This window comes from Coregonus clupeaformis, unplaced genomic scaffold, assembly GCF_020615455.1.
Source record: "Coregonus clupeaformis isolate EN_2021a unplaced genomic scaffold, ASM2061545v1 scaf3186, whole genome shotgun sequence".
NCBI classification, from domain to species: Eukaryota; Metazoa; Chordata; class Actinopteri; order Salmoniformes; family Salmonidae; genus Coregonus; species Coregonus clupeaformis.
This window is the reverse complement of record NW_025536640.1, coordinates 8,624-23,126: the sequence shown is the minus strand read 5'-3', so window position 1 is coordinate 23,126 and position 14,503 is coordinate 8,624.

Sequence of the window (14,503 nt, the reverse complement as noted above, 5' to 3'; positions counted from 1 at the left end):
CACACACACACACACACACACACACACACACACACACACACACACACACACACACACACCTCGCCCAAGCACAAAGCACACACCTCGCCCAAGCACAAATATAACCTACTCTCAAATCTTGCTTGCAAAACACTCTTCAGGTCAGGGTTTGAATTAAATGTTGACTTTAGGATGTGCTATGGATGTCCTCATCTGTATTCTTGAAGCTATAACCACATTAATGTTACTACAGCGAGCCCCTCACTAGAGAAGGGGGCAGCTGCATCCCAATATGGCGTACGGAGTATGTACGAGTGGGTGTGTCGAAAGGAAAGTAGTGGGCGTGTGGAAAGGAGTGGGTGAGTCGAAAGCTCTCTGCTATAGGTAAGAAGGTTTTGATTGAGCTGTGTTTTTTAAACCGTGCAACTACCGTAACATTGAGCTACCGTACTGAGAGAGTTTAGACTTCTGTTTTTAAGCCAGATGAGTCTGAACCGTAAATCACTGTTCGTTTTACACAAATTATAGTACATTTTCACTTATAAAACTGACAATAGTTTATTTTTCATTAAAAGTATTGATGATGGATGTACTCCATGCGTTGTGTGCGTGTGCAGCTGTCACCCTGATATTGACAACTAGGTAGCTACTTCCTACGCCGTTGCTGGACAGTAGTGCTTGTCAAGCGGGAGCGAAGGGCACTGTGTCCTGTTGTTGTTACCATTCATGCCCTCCCCATTGAGTAGTAGACTGTATGTATGTATCAAGGTAACATCTAGATGGTTATCAATATTAGTTATTTCTTGTGTAGACTGCTATCCTACTTGAAATAATATCATTTGAGAGAAAAAAAATAGCCATGTTAGCTATCGAGTATGAAGCACTTCAAGTAGGCAGGCATATCGATTCAGCACCCGGTGCACTGGTTGCCGGCTTATCGACTCGTCGTGCAGCCCAATCAGCCACTCAAAACGGTCTTGAGTGGCAACAAATCTGCTCAATTAGCTGATTCACTTTCCATATACCCACTCCTTTTCGACCCACCCCACTCGTCCATACTCCGGTCGCCGTATTGGCCTGTAGCTACCCATACTTGCCTCACTAGGTGAACTTAATGCACTGTAGTGAAACAGCGCCTCCATGTGGCTTTACGCTGACATAGAAAACCTGCCCTCAACACTTCTGCTGGTCAGATGTGCTGAAAACTCCATTACTACTTCTGAACCAGGGACATCGGGTATGGCAGGGTATGGCAGGGTATGGCAGGGTATGGCAGGGTATGGCAGGGTATGGCAGGGTATGGCAGGGTATGGCAGGGTATGGCAGGGAATGGCAGGGTATGGCAGGGGTATGGCAGGGTATGGCAGGGTATGGCAGGGTATGGCAGGGAATGGCAGGGGGTATGGCAGGGTATGGCAGGGTATGGCAGGGTATGGCAGGGTATGGCAGGGTATGGCAGGGTATGGCAGGGAATGGCAGGGTATGGCAGGGTATGGCAGGGTATGGCAGGGTATGGCAGGGTATGGCAGGGTATGGCAGGGTATGGCATGGTATGGCAGGGTATGGCAGGGTATGGCATGGAATGGCAGGGTATGGCAGGGTATGGCAGGGTATGGCAGGGTATGGCAGGGTATGGCAGGGTATGGCAGGGTATGGCAGGGTATGGCAGGGTATGGCAGGGTATGGCAGGGAATGGCAGGGTATGGCAGGGTATGGCAGGGTATGGCAGGGTATGGCAGGGTATGGCAGGGAATGGCAGGGAATGGCAGGGTATGGCAGGGTATGGCAGGGTATGGCAGGGTATGGCAGGGTATGGCAGGGTATGGCAGGGTATGGCAGGGTATGGCAGGGTATGGCATGGAATGGCAGTTGACATACTGTAGCTCAACCCCAACATTTTAAAATAGGATACAAAAATCATTCCAATCCTGATTAAAAGGCAAATGCAGTTTAGCGGGGTTAGTTTGCTGACTTCAGGACCATGCGGACTCCTGGGAGGTGGAGGTAGGCTGTTTGTATGGCTGGCTGGCTGGCTGGCTGGCTGTTTGTATGGCTGGCTGGCTGGCTGGCTGGCTGGCTGGCTAGCTGGCTGTTTGTATGGCTGGCTGGCTGGCTGGCTGGCTGGCTAGCTGGCTGTTTGTATGGCTGGCTGGCTGGCTGGCTGGCTGGCTGGCTGGCTGGCTAGCTGGCTGTTTGTATGGCTGGCTGGCTTGATTGAGCTGAATGAAGCTACAGCAACAAGGTGATGGCTGGAGTCCATTTTGCTTGTATTTGCTGTTCTCCAAATCGCATTTTAGAGATTTTAAATTGTGTAGAAATGCAGTAAATGAGCTTCAAATTTATACAAATTCATTGGAATTCTAAATCCAAGTTTATTGCTATATGCACAGGATACAGCGCAGTGAACAGTACAATTAAGTGATTATTTGCAAGCTCTCTTTTCAGTTCAACAGCTAAAAATGTTTTCAATAAAAATAAAGTAAGAAACATAATATATATGCATGCAGGAATGTACTTCACTGTTGAACTAATTCATAGTGATATTGTTCTACACTACAGTCAAATTTTAGGGGAACACTGAAAATATGACAATGCATATAGACCTAGGGATCCTGTAGCAATTATTGGACTGTTTTTATTCATCCCAGTCATGTTATCAGGAAGAAGAATATGGATCTCATCCACTAAAGTGATATGGTCATCAGAGCTAGATGGATCTCGTCCACTAAGGTGATATGGTCCACAGAGCTAGATGAACAGGTAGGTCTTCTTGGATTACATTATGAAGAAGACGACCAGCACTGGCAAACTGGTTTAATATGTTAACACCAGATATTTTTTTCCTTATCCACAAAACAACTTGCTGCAATACCTATTTATGACATTTGTTATTGCATTAATAACTGCAAATGAATGATTCAATTATCTGGAAAATATATTGCATTATAAATGTAAAATGTTAATACATTATCTGCTGATTTATGTAATATGTATTACATTATAATGAATTATTACATTATCTGGTGGCTACTACATTATCAGTTATGTTAACAGTATTTCAATGTTTGATATAAAAGAATGTGGATCTCATCCACTAAGGTGATATGGTCCACAGAGCTAGATGGATCTCGTCCACTAAGGTGATATGGTCCACAGAGCTAGATGGATCTCGTCCACTAAGGTGATATGGTCCACAGAGCTAGATGGATCTCGTCCACTAAGGTGATATGGTCCACAGAGCTAGATGGATCTCGTCCACTAAGGTGATATGGTCCACAGAGCTAGATGGATCTCGTCCACTAAGGTGATATGGTCCACAGAGCTAGATGGATCTCGTCCGCTAAGGTGATATGGTCCACAGAGCTAGATGGACAGGTAGGTCTTCTTGGATTACATTATGAAGAAGACGACCAGCACTGGCAAACTGTGAGTTTGTTATTGTTAAAGTATGTTAACACTTGAAATTATAACCTTATCCACAAAACTACCATATTTCCAGTTCTTCTTATTTGTTATTTCTATTTCTTGTGTTTTTGTTCTACCTTATGTTATTGTATTATTACATTACATTACTGCATTTCTGGGTTTAGAGCTTGCAGGAAAGGCATATGCCTGTGATATATGGTTGTCCCACCTAGCTATCTTAAGATGAATGCACTAACTGTAAGCCGCTCTGGATAAGAGCGTCTGCTAAATGACTAAAATGTTAAATGTTAAAAATTTACTTGTGCATGTGAGATTAAAACTTGAAATAACTTGGTGCTCAAAAGATTACAATAATTATTTATGGCATATACACTACTGCATTATTAACTGCAATTGATTGATGATATTATCAGGAAAAGTTATTGCATTATAAATGTAAAATGTTAATACATGATCTGCGGATTTGTGTAATATGTATTATATTATAATTAATTATTACATTATCTGGTCGCTAATACATTATCAGTTATGTTAACATTATTTTAATGTTTGGTATTAAACAGTCAGTCAGTGAAATCTTCAGGAGTGATGACCAGTGGTTCTGAGTTTTTACCAGTGAAATTATTACCAGGGCTGAAGAATGGATAGAGTTTCTCAGTGAAGGTGTAGCCAGTGAAAGAGTAGATATGAGACCTGGCCTCCACATTGTTGAAGGAACTGACACTCGTCATAATCCACAAACACCCCCACCTTCTGGGGCTTCTCTCTCAGGGAGAGGGTAACAGAGGGTTCAGTGATAGCCTTGTACTGTCCATTCCTCAGCCACACAGTCCAGGATCTATTATTAGGACTCAGTGTAATCATCCCCTTCCTGTTGATGGACTCTCTGGCCACTCCTGAAGTCCACCCAGTCTTCCCCTTCACCTGAACCTCATAGTAGAATCTCCCTCAGGACAAACCCTCCTTTCCCAGACACAGAGACAGTCATCAGACCTCTCTGGGTTGTCAGGGAGATCATGTCATTTGTCTTCATATCCATATCTCACTTGTTTCCTGTCTTCAGACAGGATGAGTTGGGGATGTGCTGTATCACGATCTAGAGTCACATCCACTGTGGAGAGAAACATACAATTCATTAGAATTAGAACATGTCAGTGGATATATAACATACATCTGGGGAACTGCATTTTACTCTATTAAACACTTGTTTCTGTCATATGGCTATTTTTCCACTTGAATATGACATCTAAACTAATGCAATAGTCTATTAATGTAAACAGTCTAGCCAGATAGACTAGACAGTAGACATGCTTGCCAGTCTCAGAGCACTTTGTGACACACAGGGCTGTTGAGTTAAAGAGACTAACTGAAGCGTAACATGCACTGACCTGGATATTTTCGGACTGTTTCAAGTTCTAAAATTCAACGAAAAATAGGACAACTTTACTTGAAGGGCGCATACATAAGGAATATATAGAACCTTTATGACACCAGTCATAACAACTTTATGTTGCAGTATCATTTATAACAATCTTCATAATACTTTTACTAAACATCATTCATAAGGAGTTTTTTATATATTTTTTTATCCACTGTACAACATAAGTTTGTATTGTACTCAACCCCCTGACAAACTAGTACATGGGTTCCCAAACTTTTTCACTCAGACTCCCCTTCCAGCATTGGGGAACATCCCGTGCCCACCCCCCCAATAATAATAATAATAACTATATATATATGATGATTTATTACTTTTATTTTAAGAATCACTTATTCATTATGTTCCTCAACATAACAACCTGCCAGTGGGATGACTGTTTCCTCACTGGGTTCACTCATATGTCTCTCTCCATAGACAGCACACACTCTGACTCTGCAGGAGGTGTGTGTAGGTGTTAGGGAGTACACACACTTGTCTCCGTCTGTTAGCAGTGTGTCCTACTCCTCCTGTCCCTCCTCTCTGTACTCCAGTCTGTAGTGGAACACAGACCGTCCCTCTGCATCCTCCGCTGGTCTTCTCCAGGTCAGACTGACTGAGTTTCTGTCTGCTGACTGGACTACCAGACTCCCAGGCCCAGACCCTGACCCATTCTCTGTCACAGTGATGTCACTGAACCTGTCCTCTACTCTGTGTCTGATCTGGTACCCAGTATGTGCTGATGCACTGCCTGCAGTAACTGTGTCCACAGGGAATGGAGACCGTGTCCCTCTGAACACACAGAGCATCTGAACTGATCCTCAGTCAGCAGACTGTCACTGAGAGAGAGAAAGGGGGGGATGGGGGGAGTACCTGCACCACCTGTAAATATGATTTGTATGTAGTTTGTCCTGTAGAGTATTTATCAGAGTGAAACTGAAACTTGGTTAGTGTTTATCCCTCAGACAGCCTCTCTCTCTGACTCACCTCCTGCTCATGACTTCAGGGTCTTCCTCAGGCTCCATACAGTCTAATGTCTCTTTAAGACTCTGGACTGCTCAGACAGATCTCACTCAGAAAACCCAGCCAGTAAACATAAACATTTATGGCTATATATACAGTGCATTCTGAAAGTATTCAGACTTTTTCCACATTTTGTTACGTTACAGCCTTATTCTAAAATTGATTAAATGGTTTTTTTCCTTCATCAATCTAAACACAATACCCCATAATGACAAAGCAAACTTGAGAGGATCTGCAGAGAAGAATGGAAGAAACTCCCTAAATACAGGTGTGCCAAGCTTGTAGCATCATACCCAAGAAGACTCAAGGCTGTAATCGCTGCCAAAGGTGCTTCAACAAAGTACTGAGTAAAGGGTCTGAATACTTATGTACAATACCAGTCAAAAGTTTGGACACACCTACTCATTCAAGGTTTTTTCTTTATTTTTACATTGTAGAATAATAGTGAAGACATCAAAACCATGAAATAACACATATGGACTCATGTAGTAACCAAAAAAGGGTTAAACAAATCAAAATATATTTTATATTTGAGATTCTTCAAATAGCCCCCCTTTGCCTTGATGACAGCTTTGCACACTCTTGGCGTTCTCTCAATCAGCTTCACCTGGAATGCTTTTCCAACAGTCTTGAAAGAGTTCCCACAAATGTCCACCGGTGTAATGTCCATTGCTCGTGTTTCTTGGCCCAAGCAGGTCTCTTCTTATTATTGGTGTCCTTCAGTAGTGGTTTCTTTGCAGCAATTCAACCATGAAGGCCTGATTCACACAGTCCCCTCTGAACAGTTGATGTTGATATGTGTCTGTTACTTGAACTCTGTGAAGGATTTATTTGGGCTGCAATTTCTGAGGCTGGTAACTCTAATGAACTTATCCTCTGCAGCAGAGGTAACTCTGGGTCTTCCATTCCTGTGGCGGTCCTCATGAGAGCCAGTTTCATCATAGCGCTTGATGGTTTTTGCGACTGCACTTGAAGAAACTTTCAAAGTTCTTGAAATGTTCCGTATTGACTGACCTTCAAGTAATTACGGACTGTCGTTTCTCTTTGCTTATTTGAGCTGTTCTTGCCATAATATGGACTTTTACCAAATACGTCTATCTTCTGTATACCACCCCTACCTTGTCACAACACAACTGATTGGCTCAAACGCATTAAGGAAAGAAATTCCACTAATTAACTTTTAAGAAGGCACACCTGTTAATTGAAATGCATTCCAGGTGACTACCTCATGAAGTTGGTTGAGAGAATGCCAAGAGTGTGCAAAGCTGTCATCAAGGCAAAGGGTGGCTACTTTGAAGAATCTCAAATATAAAATATACTTTGATTTGTTAAACACTTTTTTGGTTACTACATGATTTCATGTGTTATTTCATAGTTTTGATGTCTTCACAATTTTTCTACAATGTAAAAAATAGTAAAAATAAATTAAAACCCTTGAATGAGTAGGTGTCCAAACTTTTGACTGGTAATGTAAATAAGGTATTTGTTAATTTTCTATACATTTGCTAAATAATCTTAAAAAATGTTTTTGCTTTGTAATTATGGGGTATTGTGTGTAGATTGATGAGGAAATAAATGTATTTAATCAGTTTTAGAATAAGGCTGTAACGTAACAAAATGTGGAAAAAGTCAAGGGGTCTGAATACTTTCTGAATGCACAGTAGAGTACAATATATGGCTCTATCTATCAGTAGTTTCACATAGCATTGCGTCTTAGTAATCCTGCATTGTCACTATTTATAAAGCACATTTGTTTTTTATTGAGAAAATGTTATGTCACGTTTGGGAATGGACCCTATAGTGAGGTGTTATGTCACCCTTTATAGAGCATGACATAAGCTCATAGATGACTTGTGAATCATCTATGTAGTGCTTGTCACACCCTGGCTCTGGGACTCTATATGTTGAGCCAGGGTGTGTATATTCTATGTGTTGTGTTGCTATGTCGGGATTCTAGTTTTGTATTTCTGTGTTGACCAGAGTGGTTCCCAATCAGAGGCAACGAGTGTCAGCTGTTGCTGGTTGTCTCTGATTGGGAGCCATATTTATACAGGCTGTTTTCCCACAATAGTTGTGGGATCTTGTTCCAGTTGGTTTGTTCCTTTTGGTCTGTACCGTAGGACTGCACGTATCGTTTGTTGTTTTGTTCAAGTGTTTACTCTCTTAAAATAAATATGTTTGCCTTCAACGCTGCGCCTTGGTCCACTCACTCTAACGATCGTGACAGTGCTCAAAGACTTTATGTATGTTATGGAAAGCCTTTATAAGTTGTAGTTAGTTTAAAGAGGGACCCTGCCGTCTTACCTGATCACATAAAACATATGTTGTAGCGATGTGAACTAGGCCCTGTGTTCATGTTTTCAACCTCTGCAAAATAGAACCCATTGTCAAACAGGAAGAGGCTGTATGTGGAAGCTGGCTGGTTGCTTAGAGGTAAAAAATGTAATACAAACTTTACAATAATTATATTGTGTATATTTCTTTACTTCTACAGATATATCATTGCCATTTAGCGCTATTTGTAAGTGGTGTAAGATGTAGTCACCTTAGAAAACATGTTTCCCCATACAATTCAGGCCTAGTGAGAGACCTACAGTATACTGAAACCCCCTTAATCTCCTGAAAAATACAGAATATAGCCAAAATGTACTGTATGACTGTCATTCATTGTCACTTTACACAGTATTTTAGGTAAACAAATTAAACAGTTCAGTGGTATTTTTCAACCAGAACTTTATCAGAACAATAAAATATTTAACAGGTTACATAAGCTTGGCCTACACTGTACATCAAACAGTGGTTATGGCATATTGTTTCATGGAATACAATAATACAAATTGTTTCTATAACACTTTAAAACATGAAATAAAACAAAATGTGATTATTGCATCTGACTTTAGAAATCTTTAGAAACAATTGGAACAGGAGTATCAAACTGTCCGTCCTCTAAAATGGTGTGTAGTTACCAGTGGCGGCTCCTGAAAAAATTCTCAGGGGGGGCAATTTTTCTGATGATTTAGGTGACCTACACACATTTTAAAAAAGATATGTCCAGCAACAACATGAAGACAGGGGCAGCATATACGTCAATACCAGAAGCATTTATTGACTGATCTCAAAAGTGTTGGCTTACAAAAGCAAAATAAGTTATCACAGTAAAAATAATCAAGGGTGTTCTTTCACATTCCTCAACACTGCATAAACAATATGCATTTCCATAAAACACCTCATCTAATTGTGCCACAAAGCTGACAAGTCCAAGAAAAATACCAGGGTTGGTGGAGCCCTCAGTTTCATCATTGCCTCGCAAAGCTAACTCAAACACTCCATAAAACTTCACACGCAACTGGATTAGCCGGCTGAGGATGTGGCGGTTCTTGCTAACCTCATCGTTGTGGCGGCGGACAGCTAGCCTGTATCCCTCATCCAGTTGAGTGGCAATGTTCACTCTCCCCAAAGCAGACAATCTCAAACAGCTATCCATGTGGGTCTTTGACAGCTCATGTTTCTTAATCTTTTCTGAAAGATGGTGCATGTCCGTTACACCAGTCGCTGTCCAAGCGGTGCTGTCTGCCGTGCCGCCTTCAGGGTGAAAGAGTAAGCAGGGTAGCAGAAGATTGCATTAGCTACATCGCAGCCTGCTAGCCAGGTTTTCGTTCAGTACCAATTTTCTTGGAAAATCCTCGGGTGTAGGACTTTCCCCCTTTAGTAGAAACCTGTTGAATTATTAAATTTGGTCTGGGAGGTCCTAATTGTTTCGTTGCCAATTTATCTTGATTTGTTCGCCGACAAAGGAACTTCTTTCAGAGACAATCGAGTTGCACTGAACGCTAGCCATCTTGACAGTAGTACGTGAATTGATTGACGCTGCTACCCGCTCTTTTCTTAGTTACGTTCATGGTTATGTTACGTATGACGAAAGCGCGTAAGTGCAAGCCCTCCCGGAACCCATAGAGATTGTATTGAAAGCTCTGATATTTGAAAAAAAAGATTTTACATGAGAGTCTATGAGAGACTTCTGGGGGCGATTTTCAACCTGACTGAAATCGCCCCAAAGGCGAGGGCTATTTGAAGCACGACTTTAGCCTGATTGGACATTTAGTGGCAGATCAGACGTCTAGATTAGAACACTGATAACTACTGTTGCCGTGGATATAATTGATTAGAAAAAAATCCCTTCCTTTTCCCGTTTGGCAGTGCGTCGCCCATATCGCCCTAATGAACACACCGCCCCTGGTAGTTACAGACTTTTAGTATGACAGCTAGAGATGTCAGAGAGGGTCCAAACTGCTTTCTGAATACTGTTCTACTGCTTGGAAGACCTATTATAGTACAATGGCCCCATCTATTGGCTGAAACCTGAACCATATTTGAAAAGTTTGTGATTTTAGATCATTTTGAAGAAAATATTTAAATCAAGCATTGACAATTCGTTTGCTTATTATAAATTACTTAATATTGACGTGTTTAAATATTATCATATTTTACACATTTCTCACAACCCCACACAGTTGACTGGCCTGAGAAAGACTGCTGTGTCTTCTCCTGACCAGCAGGTGGCACTAACATACAGTGTTGAGCACTTTAACTAAGCAAGCCATTTCACATTTACACACGCAAAGACTATCATCGAGACCCAGTGACATGTTGAGAAGGCACAGGTATTAGCAGTGCTTAAAAAAGTACCCAAAAGCCATACTTGAGTAAAAGTAAAGATACCTTGCTGAAAAATGACTCAAGAAAAGTCCCCCATTAGAATACTACTAGAGTAAAAGTCTTAAAAGTACCTGATATTAAATGTATTTACGTATCAAAAGTACACTGCTCAAAAAAATTAAGGGAACAATAAAATAACACATCCTAGATCTGAATTAATGAAATAATCTTATAAAATAGTATGATAGAGCTCTGCAGGCTATCTCTACAGTAGATTGCAACCCCACCCCCTCTGTGCCCAAACAGTTTGAGCTTCTACTTCTAAAAATCCACCTTTCCAGAAATAAGTCTCTCACTGTTGCCACTTGCTACAGACCCCCTTCAGCCCCGTGCTGTGCCCTGGACACCATATATGAACTGATTGCCCCCCATCTATCCTCAGAGTTCGTACTGCTTGGTGACCTAAACTGGGATAAGCTTAACATCCCGGCCAACCTACAATCTAAACTAGATGCCCTCAATCTCTCACACATTATCAACAAACCTACCAGGTACAACCCAAAATCTGTAAACATGGGCACCCTCATAGATATCATCCTGACAAATTTACCCTCTAAATACACCTCCGCTGTCTTCAACCAGGATCTCAGCGACCACTGCCTTATTGCCTGCGTCCGTAATGGGTCCGCGGTCAAACGACCACCCCTCATCACTGTCAAACGCTCCCTAAAAGACTTTAGCGAGCAGGCCTTTCTAATTGACCTGGCCCGGGTATCCTGGATGGATATTGACCTCATTCCGTCAGTAGAGGATGCCTGGTTGTTCTTTAAAAGTGCTTTCCTCTCAATCTTAAATAAGCATGACCCATTCCAAAAATTCAGAACTAAGAACAGATATAGCCCCTCGTTCTCCTCAGACTTGACTGCCCTTGACCAGCACAAAAACATCCTGTGGCGTACTGCATTAGCATCGAACAGCCCCCGCGATATGCAACTTTTCAGGGAACTCAGGAACCAATATACACAATCAGTTAGGAAAGCAAAGGCTAGCTTTTTCAAACAGAAATTTGCATCCTGTAGCAGTAACTCCAAAAAGTTTTGGGACACTATAAAGTTCATGGAGAATAAGACCACCTCCTCCCAACTGCCCACTGCACTGAGGCTAGGAAAAACTGTCACAACCGATAAATCTACAATAATCAAGAATTTCAACAAGCATTCTGCTACGGCTGGCCATGCTTTCTACCTGGCTACCACTACCCTGGCCACCAGCTCCCCCCCGCTTCTCCTTTACACAAATTCAGACAGCTGATGTTCTGAAAGAGCAGAAAAATCTGGACCACTACAAATCAGCTGGGCTAGACAATCTGGACCCTTCCTTTCTAAAATAAGCCGCCGAAATTGTCGCAACCCCTATTATTAGCCTGTTCAACCTCTCTTTCGTAACGTCTGAGATCCCCAGAGATTGGAAAGCTGCCGCGGTCATCCCCCTCTTCAAAGGGGGTGACACTCTAGATCCAAACTGTTACAGACCTATATCCATCCTGCCCTGCCTTTCGAAAGTTTTTGAAAGCCAAGTTAACAAACAGATCACCGACCATTTCGAATCCCACCGTACCTTCTCCGCTATGCAATCCGGTTTCCGAGCTGGACATGGGTGCACCTCAGCCACGCTCAAGGTCCTAAACGATATTATAACCGTGATCGATAAAAGACAGTACTGCGCAGCCGTCTTCATCGACCTGGCCAAGGCGCAGACTAAATAGCCTTGGTTTCTCAAATGACTGCCTCGCCTGGTTTACCATCTACTTCTCAGATAGAGTTCAATGTGTCAAATCGGAGGGCCTGTTGTCTGGACCTTTGGCAGTCTCTATGGGGGTGCCACAGTGTTCAATTCTCGGGCCGACTCTATTCTCTGTGTATATCAATGATGTTGCTCTTGCTGCTGGTGACGCTTGGATCCACCTCTACAAAGCCTCCTTCACTCATGCTACCAAACATGCCCTTGTAAAACAGACTATCCTACCGATCCTTGACTTCGGCGATGTCATTTACAAAATAGCCTCCAACACTCTACTCAGCAAATTGGATGTAGTCTATCACAGTGCCATCTGTTTTGTCACCAAAGCCCCATATACTTCCCACCATTGTGACCTGTACGCTCTTGTTGGCTGGCCCTCACTACATATTCGTCGCCAAACCCACTGGCTCCAGGTCATCTATAAATCACTGCTAGGCAAATCCCTGTCTTATTTTAGCTCACTGGTCACCATAGCAACACCACCCGTAGTCTGCGCTCCAGCAGGTATATCTCACTGGTCATCCACAAAGCCAACACCTCATTTGGCCGCAATTCCTTCCAGTTCTCTGCTGCCAATGACTGGAACGAACTGCAAAAATCTCTGAAGCTGGAGACTCTTACCTCCCTCACTAACTTTAGGCGTCAGTTGTCAGAGCAGCTTACCGATCACTGAACCTGTACACAGCCCATCTGTAATTAGCCCATCCAACAACCTCATCCCCATATTGTTATTTATTTGGCTAATTTGCACCCCAGTATCTCTATTTGCACATAATCTTTTGCACATCTATCATTCCAGTGTTAATACGAAATTGTAACTATTTTGCACTATGGCCTATTTATTGCCTTATCTCCATAATTTACTACATTCGCACACACTGTATATATATTTTCTGTTGTATTTTTTACTTTATGTTTTGTTTACCCCATATGTAACTCTGTGTTGTTGTTTTTATCGCACTGCTTTGCTTTATCTTGGCCAGGTCGCAGTTGTAAATGAGAACTTGTTCTCAACTGGCTTACCTGGTTAAATAAAGGTTAAATAAAAAATAAAAAAATTAACTCATACACTTGCGCACACACACACTCATACACCTGCACACACACACACACACACAAATGAATAACCCAGTATCATTGCTGTTAAATGTATGCACTCACTAACTGTAAGTCGCTCTTGTCAGAAGAACCGATGTGGATGTGGTGGAGGAGTCAGGCGCAGGACACAGAGGCTTCGTCCAACAGACTTTACTATTCAAAAGTGCAAAATACAATACACGGCCTCGAAACAAACAGAGGCGAGTGAATACGTAAACCATGCGTAAACACTAAACAAACAAACAGAGCGTCAACACGCAGCTCCGAAATACAGGCAGACAACAACACACAATCTAACCAATACAAAACAGGGAACTTATAGGACACGTAATCAGAACACAAACAGACACAGGTGTACAAGACAGACCAAGCAATCACACCACGAAACATTCAACGGTGGCAGCTAGTACTCCGGGGACGGCGACACCGAAGCCTGCCCGAACCAGGAGGAGGAGCAGTCTCGGCCGAAACCGTGACAGTACCCCACCCCTTGACGCGCGGCTCCAGCCGTCGCCGACCGCGCCTCGGGGACGGCCAGGAGGACGCGGACCCGGGCGCGTGGGATGCCCACGGTGGAACTCCCAGTCAGGAGGGATGGATCTAGGGATGTCCCTCCTAGGCACCCAGCACCGTTCCCCTGGACCGTACCCCTCCCACTCCACGAGATACTGGAGACCACTCATCCGGGCGCCTCGAGTCCAAGATGGTCCGGACCCTGTACGCCGGGCCCCCTCGATGTCCAAAGGGGGCGGAGGGGTCTCTCCTATCTCATCTTCTTGGAGTGGGCCAGCTACCACCGGCCTGAGAAGAGACACATGGAACGAGGGGTTAATATTCTTGTACTCAACAGGCAGTTGTAACCTGTAACACACCTCGTTCAATCTTCTCAGGACTTTAAAGTGCCCCACAAACCGCCGACCCAGCTTCCGGCAGGGCAGGCGGAGGGCAGGTTTCGAGTCGAGAGCCAGACTCGATCTCCGGTCGTACACTGGTCCCTCACTGCGGTGGCGATCGGGCGCTTGCCTTTTGTTGACGGATGGCCCGCTGCAGATGGACATGGGCAGCGTCCCACGTCTCCTCCGAGCGCCGAATCCACTCGTCCCA